Genomic DNA, 12793 nt, shown 5'->3' with positions numbered 1-12793 from the left:
TATTTTTTAATTTAATGGAAAATAAAAAGAGTGATTATAAATCAATATTTCTAAATGAATTGATAATAAATGATTCAAATCTAAAATGGATGTTACATTAAAAAGAATTAAAATCGTATTCCAAATTTAAAAGGACATCTTTAGTCTTTAAAAATACTATTTAAAAAAAGAGAAGTAAATGCAAAAATCAAATTATGAATACTGATTTATTTTTGAAAATAAAAAATAATTCTTCTACTCAATTTCAAATCCATTTGCTCACTGCATTTACGTTTCCTGTTAGCTAATCCCATAGCTAATACATTAACTAGTAAGTCTAATACATTAGCTATGGGATTAAGTAGAATATTAGCTAATGTATTAGCTTCGGGATTAACTGTGAGATTAGCTGTAAAATTAGCTAACAGATTAACTATTGTATTGACCATCCTGTTTAGAATTACCATGACTGTTTTTGTAAAATGTAAAATTGCCACTTCAGTGCAGCATAATGACCTCTCTGATTGGACAAAAGGCACAGGCTGGATGCCTGAATTTTTCTATACTGCTGTTTGTGCCAATAGATTTGCACTTCTAAGAAGTGTATATGAAGAACATTTGGCTTGATATTCAGACCACAGATGTATTAAGAAGATTTCCCTCACCACTGCAGCTGTACTTCTCCTTTCATCTGGTAATTTTTCTCTACCATCCACAATCTGTCTCAACTCCTTCCTGAAATATTCTGAAATATTCCCAAAATTCCTCCTTCAAATTCCACCATTTATCCTAGCCTCTCCCTTTTGACTGGGTTAAAAACACCACTGCACTTTACAGAAACGGCCAGAGTCATCCCTTTTTTCTGAGGCTGCTGAGGTCTTTCAACATCTGTCAGACAATGCTCACGATTTTCCATGAGTGTGTTGTGGCCAGTGCCATCTTCTATGCTTTTGAATGGTGGGGCAGCAGGTTGAGGATCGCAGATGCCAACAGACTAAATAAACTGATCCGCAAGGCCAGTAATGTTGTGGGGACCGAGCTGGACTCCCTTAGGGTGGTGTCTGAGAGGTGGATGTGGTCCAAGATAAAGACAATGCTGGACAACACCTCCCATCCACTCCATGACGTGCTGGTTAGTCACAGGAGCACGTTCAGTGAGAGACTGAGGTTACCTAAAAGCACCACTGAACGACACAGGAAATCACGTGGACATCTCCCTGTACAACTCCTCCATCTGATACACTGTAAACACTGCAATAGCAACACCCTTTTTGCACATGCGCTCCAGTAAAATAACAATTGACAAAGTTCACAGGTTAGAGTTAAATAGCAATCATATATATTCCACCCCTGTAATATTCTCAACTCTGTAATATTCTTGATATTTATTATCAGTGCTATTTTTTAAATTTGTAAACTCTGGGGCAACTGTAACCCACATAATTTCCTTAGGGATTAATCAATCAATCAATCGATCTTTATTTATAAAGCACTTTTCATACAAAAAAAAAAATGTAGCACAAAGTGCTTTACATAGTTAAAAGCAGCCCACCCCACCCTCCAACTCACTCCCCGCACTCTCATTAACATAAATGATGTGAATACACACATATCCCCCCCCCCCCCCCCCCCCACACACACACACACACACACACATACACACACGCGCACACTTAAAGAGTAAAAATTGGGCTGGGCTCGCATGAGCGAAGTGAGGAAACACTATAACAGGGAGCCGTCTGCACCGGGAGCCGGTCACAGACCGCAGCCTCCAGGCTGGGCACACAGCAGGAGGGAGGCCAAGGAGCCCCCCAGCCAGGCTGAGAGGACCCCCAGAGACCCAGCAGCCACAGTCGATCACAGCCCCGGTGCAGAGAGCGCCCTCTGAGGAAACACTGGAGATATGACACAATAGGATATATACAGGGTAAAATGATAAAAAAAATAAGAACAGGATACAATATAAATATAAATATAAATAGAGTAAGAAGGTTAAAAAATGAATAAGAATAAAATCAATAAATATTAGGTAAAGTCTAAATTAATAATAGAATAACAGGATAGAATAAATAAGCATAAAATAAATAAACGCTAAGTAAAAGCTAAATTAAAAAGGTGGGTCTTGAGCCTGTTCTTAAAAACATGTACGTTCTCTGCGGCCCTGAGCTCCTCCGGCAGGCTGTTCCACAGACGAGGACCATACCACTGAAAAGCTGCCTCTCCGTGAGTATGTGTCCTGACTTTAGGGACAATTAAAAGGCCAGCACCAGAGGACCTCAGGGTCCGCGAGGGTTCGTATGGTAAAAGCAGATCTGAGAGATAAGAAGGCCCAAGACCATTAAGACATTTAAAAACCAATAAAAGAACTTTAAAATCGATCCTGAAACACACGGGGAGCCAATGCAGCGATTCTAAAACCGGTGTAATGTATAATACACCGGTTTTAATAATAAAGTATTCTGATTCTAATTGTGTTGTTGCAAGCATTTATGTTTGGGTTCAAGCATAAATAACCACAACAATATCAGCTACTTACATAGGTTACATCATTGGCTCGACAAAGATTCCCTTTAAAAGACTAAATCAGACGTTAGACATAACCTCTTCTTGAAATAAGTTTTGTCCTTTTGTGTCTAGATGAAGTCCATCATGCCTCCATGTTGTTCTGCCTTTAGTCTTTGTCAAGCTTGTGTGTCTTAGTCTCTCTGTTTATGCTTCCTGTTATGTTTGATGGTCTCTTGTCTCAATTCAGTTCAGTTCAATTTTATTTATAGAAGGCCAATTCAACCCTACAGTAGAACAGAGAAAACCGCAACATTCAGACCCCATGAGCAAGCACTTGGTGACATTTGAAGGAAAAACTCTCTTTTAAAAAGAAAAAACCTCAGGCTCAGGGAGGGGTGGCGGTCTGCTGCGACAGGTCTCATGTGAATTAAATTCAGTTTTGCATCCTTTGCCCTCATTAGTTAGATTCAGTTCAGCTGTGTGTTTTCCCCATGTGTCTCTTCTCCTGATTATTCTCTGGTATATATATTACTTGTGTCTCAATTCAGGGGCTGCATCCTTTGGAGGACCCGGCCTTTGCAGTCTACGTGGGGCCGGGGTCCTCCGAAGAACGAGAAGGCTGCAAGTGTGAGGTTGTGACTGGGACGGTCTAGCCTTCAGATTTGCATCACAGCTGTTATTAGAGTTTAATAAACTCAGCCGTCTACTCCTTGCTATCTAAAATAGAGGGAGACTTGGAATAGAGCTAGCAGTTAAACTAACTTTATTGTGGAAAGAACGGGTATAAAGGGTGTAGGTGAATTGGGAGCATAACGGGGCTCAGGATCTTTGCCAAAGTGGAGAAAGGATGTTAGCCTGGTATCCAGCAAATAGAACTTATTGTGGTGGAAAACAAATTAAGGTTTACAGACAAGTGACGGTGGATGGAGCAGAAAAAGCAGGTGAGGGTGAGGCAAACAAATTTAAGAAAAAAGACGCAATTATGATGGTGGTGACAGTTGTACAGAGGACTAAGGGACCTGCTTGCCAGACGGCTTAATTGACAATAGTGCGGAGTGTTACTAACCCCAGGAACTCTGACCCAGGATGAAAACCCCACCCAGGGTCAATCAGGTAATCGTATCTGCAATTGATTAAAAGGAAAAGGAGGGGGAAAAAACCCTTTGTTTTGGCAGGGCTGGGTTGTTTTTTTTGTTTTGTTTTGTTTTTTGCCTTCATCCAAGTAAACAGCTCGCTCTAAGTTTATCACAGCCTTGCGTATCTGCTTTTGGGTCTTCTCTCTCTACAACAATCAGCGTAGTCAACAGATTATAACAATCACAAATTTTAATGCCACAGTTTCTGAAGTCTTAGAACTGCACCAGCTTGCTGCTTAAAAATATCAAACTCAAGCAATCTCGCAAGCTAGTAGGGCAGTTTGTGTTATTAGACTTACTGGTATTTTACATTTTTTTCCATTGCTGTGCTATTTCCCATCCCCGACTGGTATACAATCACAAAGCTTTGCCCTGGAGCTGCTTTCTCAGCAGCCTGGTTCACACCTTTGTGGTGCATGAAGCATGTTATGACTTTCAGAAGAATGTGCTGATGGCCCAAGGCTGCAAAGCTTCACCATAATAAGAGCCACATTCCTTCAGGCTACTGACCAGCGAGGATGGAATGCAATTAGCACCTATTAGAGAGAGGCTGGAGGAGGCCTGTCAGGCCCATTGGCGTACACAAACTGCATGCTCAGTCCTGAGAGTGACACAAACAAACCCATACACAGCCTGGCAGTTACTGTACAATCAATAGATCCACTCCAATAAGGCTATTTAAACATGTTGTAGTATACACTAGAACCTGTAGCAAGATGATTTTATGAATAATAAACTTGATGTGTCATAATCAACACTCATAAGTGTCAAGTGTTGCTGTGTGCGGCAGCCAAGATATTGGACCCAAAAAGCAGATTCAACAAGCAGAACTTAACTCAAAACCAAAACAGAACATGACGCACACCGACGGGAGACTATCAAAGTAAAACAGGAAATACAGGGAACACACACTGAGACGCAACCTGACTAGGTACAGGCAACAGCAGGAGCGACACAGACACGACTGGGGGACAAGAGAATAAACATAGAGACAAGACTACGTGGGACATGGAACAACAGGGAGGCAAGACAACGGAAACCTAAAGACTAGATAAGAAAATTGTTCATGCATCTTTGGTAAACCATCCAGACTAGGTGTAACTTCTCTAACCTGTGGTATGGTGTGTTCAGTAATTTTGTCACTAAACAGTGACAAAATTTCCTTACTGGGCAACATGAGTGTCTTGCTCTCTGTGGTGCTGATATGCTACTATGGATGCTTTGGGCTTTGAAGATGTGGGAGCAAAGCAACTTTAGATGAAAGTTTCAGCTTGCCTCAGCTATACAGTGTTGTTTTATACCATTGAGTCTGTGATCAGTCCCACTAACAGGGTTTGTCTTGGTGTGGCACAGCAAAGTTCAACCCTTCTGTAAGGAGGGTAAGGAATGATGTTACATCTGTCTTAAATTATGTTCCAGTTACTGAAACCGTCGGGGGTTCACAAGAGATTACATGAGAACAAAGGTCATACTTCATCTTCACGAAGGACAAAGATCACTCTTTCAAGCATGCAAGGATGCCAGTTGTTCGCATTTTGGACCAAGAAGACAGATGGTTTAAGAGAGGACTAAAAGACGCCATCTATTTCCACTGTGAACGACCGTCGCTGAACAGAGGGGTTGGCTTATGACACCAACCTTCAGCCACCTACAATGCAATCTTTAGATCCCTTTCCAGGTGCCTTAATCCCCACTCACATCTTGTGTCAGGTGATCTCAATATTGTCACATGACAGAGTGAGGCAAGATCTCATAAGCTGTGTCCAAATTCATGGGCTGCATCCTCCTGAGGACCCGGCCTTCGCGGTGGGGAAACGGCTGGGGAAGTTAGATGGTCTAGCCTTCTGATTAGCGTCACCGCTGTCTCGGTGGAGTTTAATAAACTCATAGGCCGCGCTATGAATTCTGGGATATGGTGGGCCACGAAGGACACACCCGACCCATCCTTCAAATTCGGGGAAAAGGAGGACCGATTTGTCGGCTGCATTCGGAGGAGTCTACGAATTTGGACAGCCTTTGGCGCGTCGCTGTGACGTAATCGGTCTACAAATGCGTCCTTAGGAGGATGCAGCCCATGAATTTGGACACAGTTATAGTGTATTCACCCAAAACCTCTGGTGGTAATGACCGAAGCATTTTTTCACATCTTGGCTCATGTGTTGAGGCACATGATCAATACTTGGTCAACGACCCTCTTTAGGAACAATCCCCACTAAGGTTTAGAAACCTGGGACCCATTAGGTTTTTAGAACTGAAGAGCCTTTTAGATGAGAGGTGAAACCTCTTCATGAAGCTTAAAAAAGTTCAGTTGCTCCAAGTTTCCAAACTAGATTCACTACAATGACCGGGATGACTGAAAACCTACACAGACAAACCTCAACAGAAGGATTTTATTTTAGCTTTTTACTTAAAACCGCAACGCCAACTAAAACAGCTTGCTTGGAGGTTTTTACACACACATACACGTACACACACACACTTTTTATGAGCTCAGGTCACATGAGCTCCCCCGTATTGCAGTCATTTCTAGAGGCAGTGACTATGATAAATCTGACATGTTCAAAGTTGTTTAAGATATTAGTTAATCTTGTTGCAGACGTCATCCAGTCACTTGTAAAGAAGCTGACAAGGGTTAATATGTGTGGGGAGGCTTTGGAGACATCTAAAGCTAAAAGAGGTTGATTCATGAAACGGCCCAATCAGAAATGGGAAGCATTTTTAAAGAAATAGGGTTTAAACCTCAGGCAGCACATGACACAGCTTCTTTGTCTATCTGTGAAGGACCACTTATTTTGAACAATGTGTTCTGGTTCTGGAAGTGAAATTACTAAAAATACTACTAAAATGTTTGCATATTATAAAATAAGAATACAAAGAGAAAATACTTCCATAACTTTCAACTTGACTGTATAGATGCCTTCACTGCTTTGGTTTATATGCCAGTTACCCTGTATGCCATTTCCAAACTGGGCATACAGAGGACACTTGTGCCTTTGCTGGATTAGAAAAACATACCAACGCTAACATTGTGTGTTATTAATCTTCCGCTGTAGAAGCCATAGGGACACATTGTCTTGATGCTTGCTCAATCATCCAGGTAAGTAAATCTGACAAGGTTGATTCTGTTCATCTGGACGTAGCGTTTTTAGTGGGAGAAACGTTTCATCACTCATCCAAGTGACGTGCTCAGTCTTGTAAACCTTGTAAACAGGGAAACCTGCAGTTAGCTGAGACTGAACATGTCACTTGGATGAGTGACAAAACTTTTCTCTGAGCAAAGTCATGTTTGGTAACAGCTGAAGCTTCTCGACATTTGCTGTTAAAGGTCCAAAATGTCCCAAATGGTTTTTGAACAAAGAGAGACTCTACTGGCTTTGTAGCTTAACCCTCTCAAGGCAGGTGTTGCCAATTTGCAACAGTTAAAAACTAACAACCTGATTACCACACATACATGTTTTATGAGGTTTTTTGCCTTCTTTCTGCCCCACCACCACACGCACACAAGATAAGAAGTTGCAACGCGTGTTTGCGTACATATGATTTTCAGGAGGAGGACAGACATTTGTTTAGAACTCTTAAAGATGTTGAAGAAGCAAGCTCCTTTAAGCAATTACTGTGATGTTCCTCCACCTCCAAAGAAATGTCAGAAGGAGTCCGAACCACAAAAGAAGCACGTATTCTCGGAAAAGTAGTTGCAGGAGGTGAGCTGGCTTCAAACAAATGATGAATGCACAGAGATGTGGTGCGGAATGTGCCGTGAAAATTTAATAAATGACAAATTAAAAAGGCATGAACATTTTTTGTATCGAAAAAATATCGAACCGTGACACCAAAGTATCGAACCGAACCGAACCGAACCGTGAATTTTGTGTATCGTTGCACCCCTACTAACTAGATGTTAAGAGTTTATATACTAACTCTCACAGAGTATTCTAGTTTAACTACATTAGTTACGAGTTATCGTCTAATTAATTCTAAAAGGTTTGAATTTTACTCTTCTGAACTTCTAGAAATTCCTTTGGAAATAAACATTTATTAAAAAGAGGCAATGGTTTTTGAAAAACATTTATTTTGAACTGTGCACTACAATTTCAAAACATTTTCTGAAACATGTAACAATATGGAGCAATGTACATGTTCTCACTTTCATTAGAATATTGTTTATCAAACAGTCTGACATAGGTAAATGCAACAGCATGCTCATTGTTCTTTTCTTCAATACAATATGCATGTCCTCGATTCATCACTTCTGCTCTCCCCCATATTCCACCTTCACAAGCATATCCTGTGTGGAGATTCAATAAAAATTAGTTGTGCACTAATTAATTGCACAAATAATCTGGTAATCAATTGCAGCACAGTAGAAAGAAAAAAAAAAGAATCATTTTTGAGCTATAACTTGTATTTTCCCAAAAGATTCCAGATACGAATATAACGCCCATATTTAAAGGCAATATTCTACCCGAACATTTTTGTTAAAATGGTGCTCTCTCAAACAACTGAAGAACACAGACAACAGTTAATGTTGAACTAAATTTAAAAACTCAACCTTTTTTCTTTCTTTCAGTGACCCTTGTATGTGAAATAGGTGGAATTAAGACACAGTTCCAAACACACTTGGTCGGTGCTGAGAGTGGTCCTGTTGCTGAGGTTGGGGCTATCCTGTAATATATTACAAACTACCTCCACTGCTTTATGCGTATAGTATAGACCAAGACAGACTTTTAATTCATTTGAAAGCCTGATGCTTAGCCTCGTCCACCCCAGCTGTGAAACTCAGAAACCAGTCTTACTTGTTATCATCTATCGTCCACCTGGACCTTACACAGAGTTTCTGTCTGATTTCTCAGACTTTATATCTAATTTAGTTCTGAGCTCAGATAAAATAATTATTGTGGGTGATTTTAACATCCATGTAGATGCTAAAAATGACAGCCTCAACATGGCATTTAATCTGTTATTAGACTCAATTGGTTTCTCTCAAAATGTAAAAGAACCCACCCACCACTTTAATCACACTCTAGATCTTGTTTTAACATATGACATAGAAACTGAACATTTAACAGTGTTTCCTGAAAACCCTCTCCTGTCTGATCATTTCCTGATAACATTTACATTTACAATAATTGGTTACACAGCAGTGGAGAGTAGACTTTGTCAAAGTAGATGTCTTTCTGAAAGCGCTGTAACTAAGTTTAAGAATATAATCCACCCACTGTTATCATCTTCAATGCCCTGTACCAACATAGAGCAGAGCAGCTATCTGAACGCTACTCCAACAGAAGTCGATTATCTTGTTAATAATTTCACCTCCTCACTACGTACGACTCTGGATACTGTAGCTCCTGTGAAAACTAAGGTCTCTAATCAGAAGTACCTGACTCCGTGGTATAATTCTCAAACACGTACCCTAAAGCAGATGACTCGTAAGCTGGAGAGGAAATGGCGTGTCACAAATTTAGAGGATCATCATTTAGCCTGGAGAAATAGTTTGCTGCTTTATAAGAAAGCCCTCCGCAAAGCCAGAACATCTTACTATTGATCACTGATTGAAGAAAATAAGAACAACCCCAGGTTTCTCTTCAGCATTGTAGCCAGGCTGACAAAAAGTCAGAGCTCTTTTGAGCCAACCATCCCTTTAACGTTAACAAGTAATGACTTCATGAACTTCTTCACAAATAAAATTTTTATCATTAGAGAAAAAATTACCAGTAATCATCCCACAGATGTAATATTATCTACAGCTACTCTTAGTACCATTGATGTTAAGTTAGACTCTTTTTCTCTAATTGATCTTTCTGAGTTAACTTCAATAATTACTTCCTCCAAGCCATCAACGTGTCTTTTAGACCCCATTCCTACAAAACTGCTCAAAGAAGTCCTGCCATTAATTAATTCTTCGATCTTAAATATGATCAACCTATCTCTAATGATCGGCTATGTACCACAGGCCTTCAAGTTAGCTGTAGTTAAACCTTTACTCAAAAAGCCATCTCTAGACCCAGCAGTCTTAGCTAATTATAGGCCAATCTCCAACCTTCCTTTCATATCAAAAATCCTTGAAAGAGTAGTTGTCAAACAACTAACAGATCATCTGCAGAGGAATGGTTTATTTGAAGAGTTTCAGTCAGGTTTCAGAGCTCATCACAGCACAGAAACAGCTTTAGTGAAGGTTACAAATGATCTTCTTATGGCCTCTGACAGTGGACTCATCTCTGTGCTTGTCCTGCTAGACCTTAGTGCAGCATTCGATACTGTCGACCATAATATCCTATTAGAGCGATTAGAACATGCTGTAGGTATTACAGGTACTGCACTGCAGTGGTTTGTATCATATCTATCTAATAGACTCCAGTTTGTGCATGTAAATGGAGAGTCCTCTTCACACACTGAGGGTAATTATGGAGTTCCACAGGGTTCAGTGCTAGGACCAATTCTGTTTACATTATACATGCTTCCCTTAGGCAGCATCATCAGAAGACATGGCATACATTTTCACTGCTATGCAGATGACACCCAGCTCTATCTGTCCATGAAGCCAGATAACATACACCAATTAGTTAAACTGCAGGAATGTCTTAAAGACATAAAGACCTGGATGGCCGCTAACTTTCTGCTTCTTAATTCAGATAAAACTGAGGTTATTGTACTCGGCCCTGAAAAGCCTAGAAATATGGTATCTAACCAGATTCTTACTCTGGATGGCATTACCTTGGCCTCCAGTAACGCTGTGAGGAACCTTGGAGTCATTTTTGACCAGGATTTGTCCTTCAATGCACATATTAAACAAATATGTAAGACTGCGTTCTTCCATTTGCGCAACATCTCTAAAATTAGAAATATCCTGTCTCATAGTGACGCTGAAAAACTAGTTCATGCATTTATTACTTCCAGGCTGGACTACTGTAATTCATTATTATCAGGATGTCCAAAAAACTCACTGAAAAGCCTTCAGCTAATCCAAAATGCTGCAGCAAGAGTACTGACAGGGACTAGAAAGAGAGAGCATATTTCTCCTGTTTTGGCTTCCCTTCATTGGCTTCCTGTTAAATCCAGAATTGAATTCAAAATCCTGCTCCTCACATACAAGGTCTTAAATAATCAGGCCCCATCTTATCTTAATGACCTTGTAGTACCATATCACCCTATTAGAGCACTTCGCTCTCGCTCTGCAGGCCTACTTGTTGTTTCTATAGTATTTAAAAGTAGAATGGGAGGGAGAGCCTTCAGTTTTCAGGCCCCTCTTCTGTGGAACCAGCTTCCAGTTTGGATTCGGGAGACAGACACTATCTCTACTTTTAAGATTAGGCTTAAAACTTTCCTTTTTGCTAAAGCATATAGTTAGGGCTGGACCAGGTGACCCTGAATCCTCCCTTAGTTATGCTGCAATAGACATAGGCTGCCGGGGGATTCCCATGATGCATTGAGTTTTTCCTTTCCAGTCACCTTTCTCACTCACTATGTGTTAATAGACCTCTCTGCATTGAATCATATCTGTTATTAACCTCTGTCTCTCTTCCACAGCATGTCTTTTATCCTGTCTTCCTTCTCTCACCCCAACCGGTCGCAGCAGATGGCCCCGCCCCTCCCTGAGCCTGGTTCTGCCGGAGGTTTCTTCCTGTTAAAAGGGAGTTTTTCCTTCCCACTGTTGCCAAAGTGCTTGCTCATAGGGGGTCATATGATTGTTGGGTTTTTCTCTGTATCTATGAAGCACCTTGAGGCGACTTATGTTGTGATTTGGCGCTATATAAATAAAATTGAATTGAATTGCTTCAATGACCAAAAAACAAGTAAGGAGAGATGTAACATTGTACAAGACCATTGTTTCATCGGCCTCTATAAAGACATCTCTCACCTTCTCAAGACAATCCAAGGTGCTCTGGATTTGGTGTTCAGAGCTGCCTACCAATGGGTTGATGATCGAAGCCAGAAACTAAGAGATGTTATAGGTGACCGAGTTAATCATACAGACAATTGGTCTTAAAGGTACACCCTGTTTGTGTATCTTTGGTAAACCACACTGACTTGGTGTAGATTGCCCTGGGTACAGCCTGTGGTATGAGTTACGGTCAATGGCATTGTCTTGTTCTAACTGCTTCAGACAATCTATCACCCTCTTGGCGTGATAATGTACAAGAGGGTGATAATGTTGTTGTTACTAAGTGATGTGAGTGCCTTCCTCTCCTCGCTGATGTTGGATGCTGGGGGCCTTGGGTTGCTGAAACAGGCTGAAACTTTCGTCCGCAGTTATTCTGCTTCCACATCTACAATGTTGTTGTTTCGAATTGCTGTTTCTGTGGCTGTGATCAGTTCCACTAGCAGGAGTTTTGTCGCAGTCACAGCAAAGTTTAACCTTTTTGCAAGGAAGTTTTTCTCTGCTTGGGTGAGTTTTCTGACAAATTTTTCACACACTGTCCTGACCTCACAGCCTATTGTACAATGCACGAAACTAGCACCAATGAAAAACAAATTACCTTTGCAGGTTTCTAAACTAAGAAGAGCAAACTAAGAGACTGCTGTGTGTTTATCTTCCACCCAGGCCTTATTATTAGCCGTGGGAGTTTAGTATCATTGTTATTGTGCCAGTGTACATTCCCCCCAATGCTAATGCTAAGGAGGCACTACACAAGCTGTACGAGGTCATCAGTGATCTGGAATCTCACCAGACCCGAAGGGATTCTTCATTATTGCTGGGAATTTCAACCAAGCAAATCTAAAAACTGTTCTGGTTAAACTCCACCAACATGTTGAATGACCAGAGGAGATAATAAACTGGACTTGATATACACTCCTAGCCTGTTTGGCGAACACTCCCTCTGCCCCCCCCACCCACCCCCCACCGACCCACCCAACCCCACACACACACACACACACACACACACACACACACACACACAAAACATATTAAGGACTGTACATTAACATAAAGCTGTTGTCGGAACCATACTGAATTTCACCAGAGAAACACACACACACATATATGAAGAGAGAGAGAGTATGCATAGTATGCAAACGGCTACCAAAGAGCCATCATAATTCGTCATACAATGAGAACAGGACAAATCAACAATTGACAATGACTAATTAATATTAAAATGTGTAACATAATGTATTCAAAGGAGCTTGCAAAGAAAAGTGTCTGGACTTCTTTAAGTTGCTTGAAGATGTTTCAC

The 12793-nt window shown here is 40.8% G+C and overlaps 1 long non-coding RNA gene across 1 annotated transcript in view; it reads left to right on the top strand.

Moving 5' to 3' along the window:
* Positions 1-11357, top strand: part of LOC143412812 (uncharacterized) — a 25276-nt gene extending 13919 nt beyond the window's left edge. The window contains exon 3 of the long non-coding RNA XR_013093346.1: positions 11145-11357. This is a non-coding gene — a long non-coding RNA (uncharacterized LOC143412812). The remainder of the gene's footprint in view (positions 1-11144) is intronic.
* Positions 11358-12793: the final 1436 nt, after the last annotated feature.

The sequence above is a fragment of the Maylandia zebra genome, linkage group LG15 (assembly GCF_041146795.1).
Source record: "Maylandia zebra isolate NMK-2024a linkage group LG15, Mzebra_GT3a, whole genome shotgun sequence".
NCBI lineage: Eukaryota > Metazoa > Chordata > Actinopteri > Cichliformes > Cichlidae > Maylandia > Maylandia zebra.
This window is presented reverse-complemented; position numbering and strand designations above follow the sequence as displayed.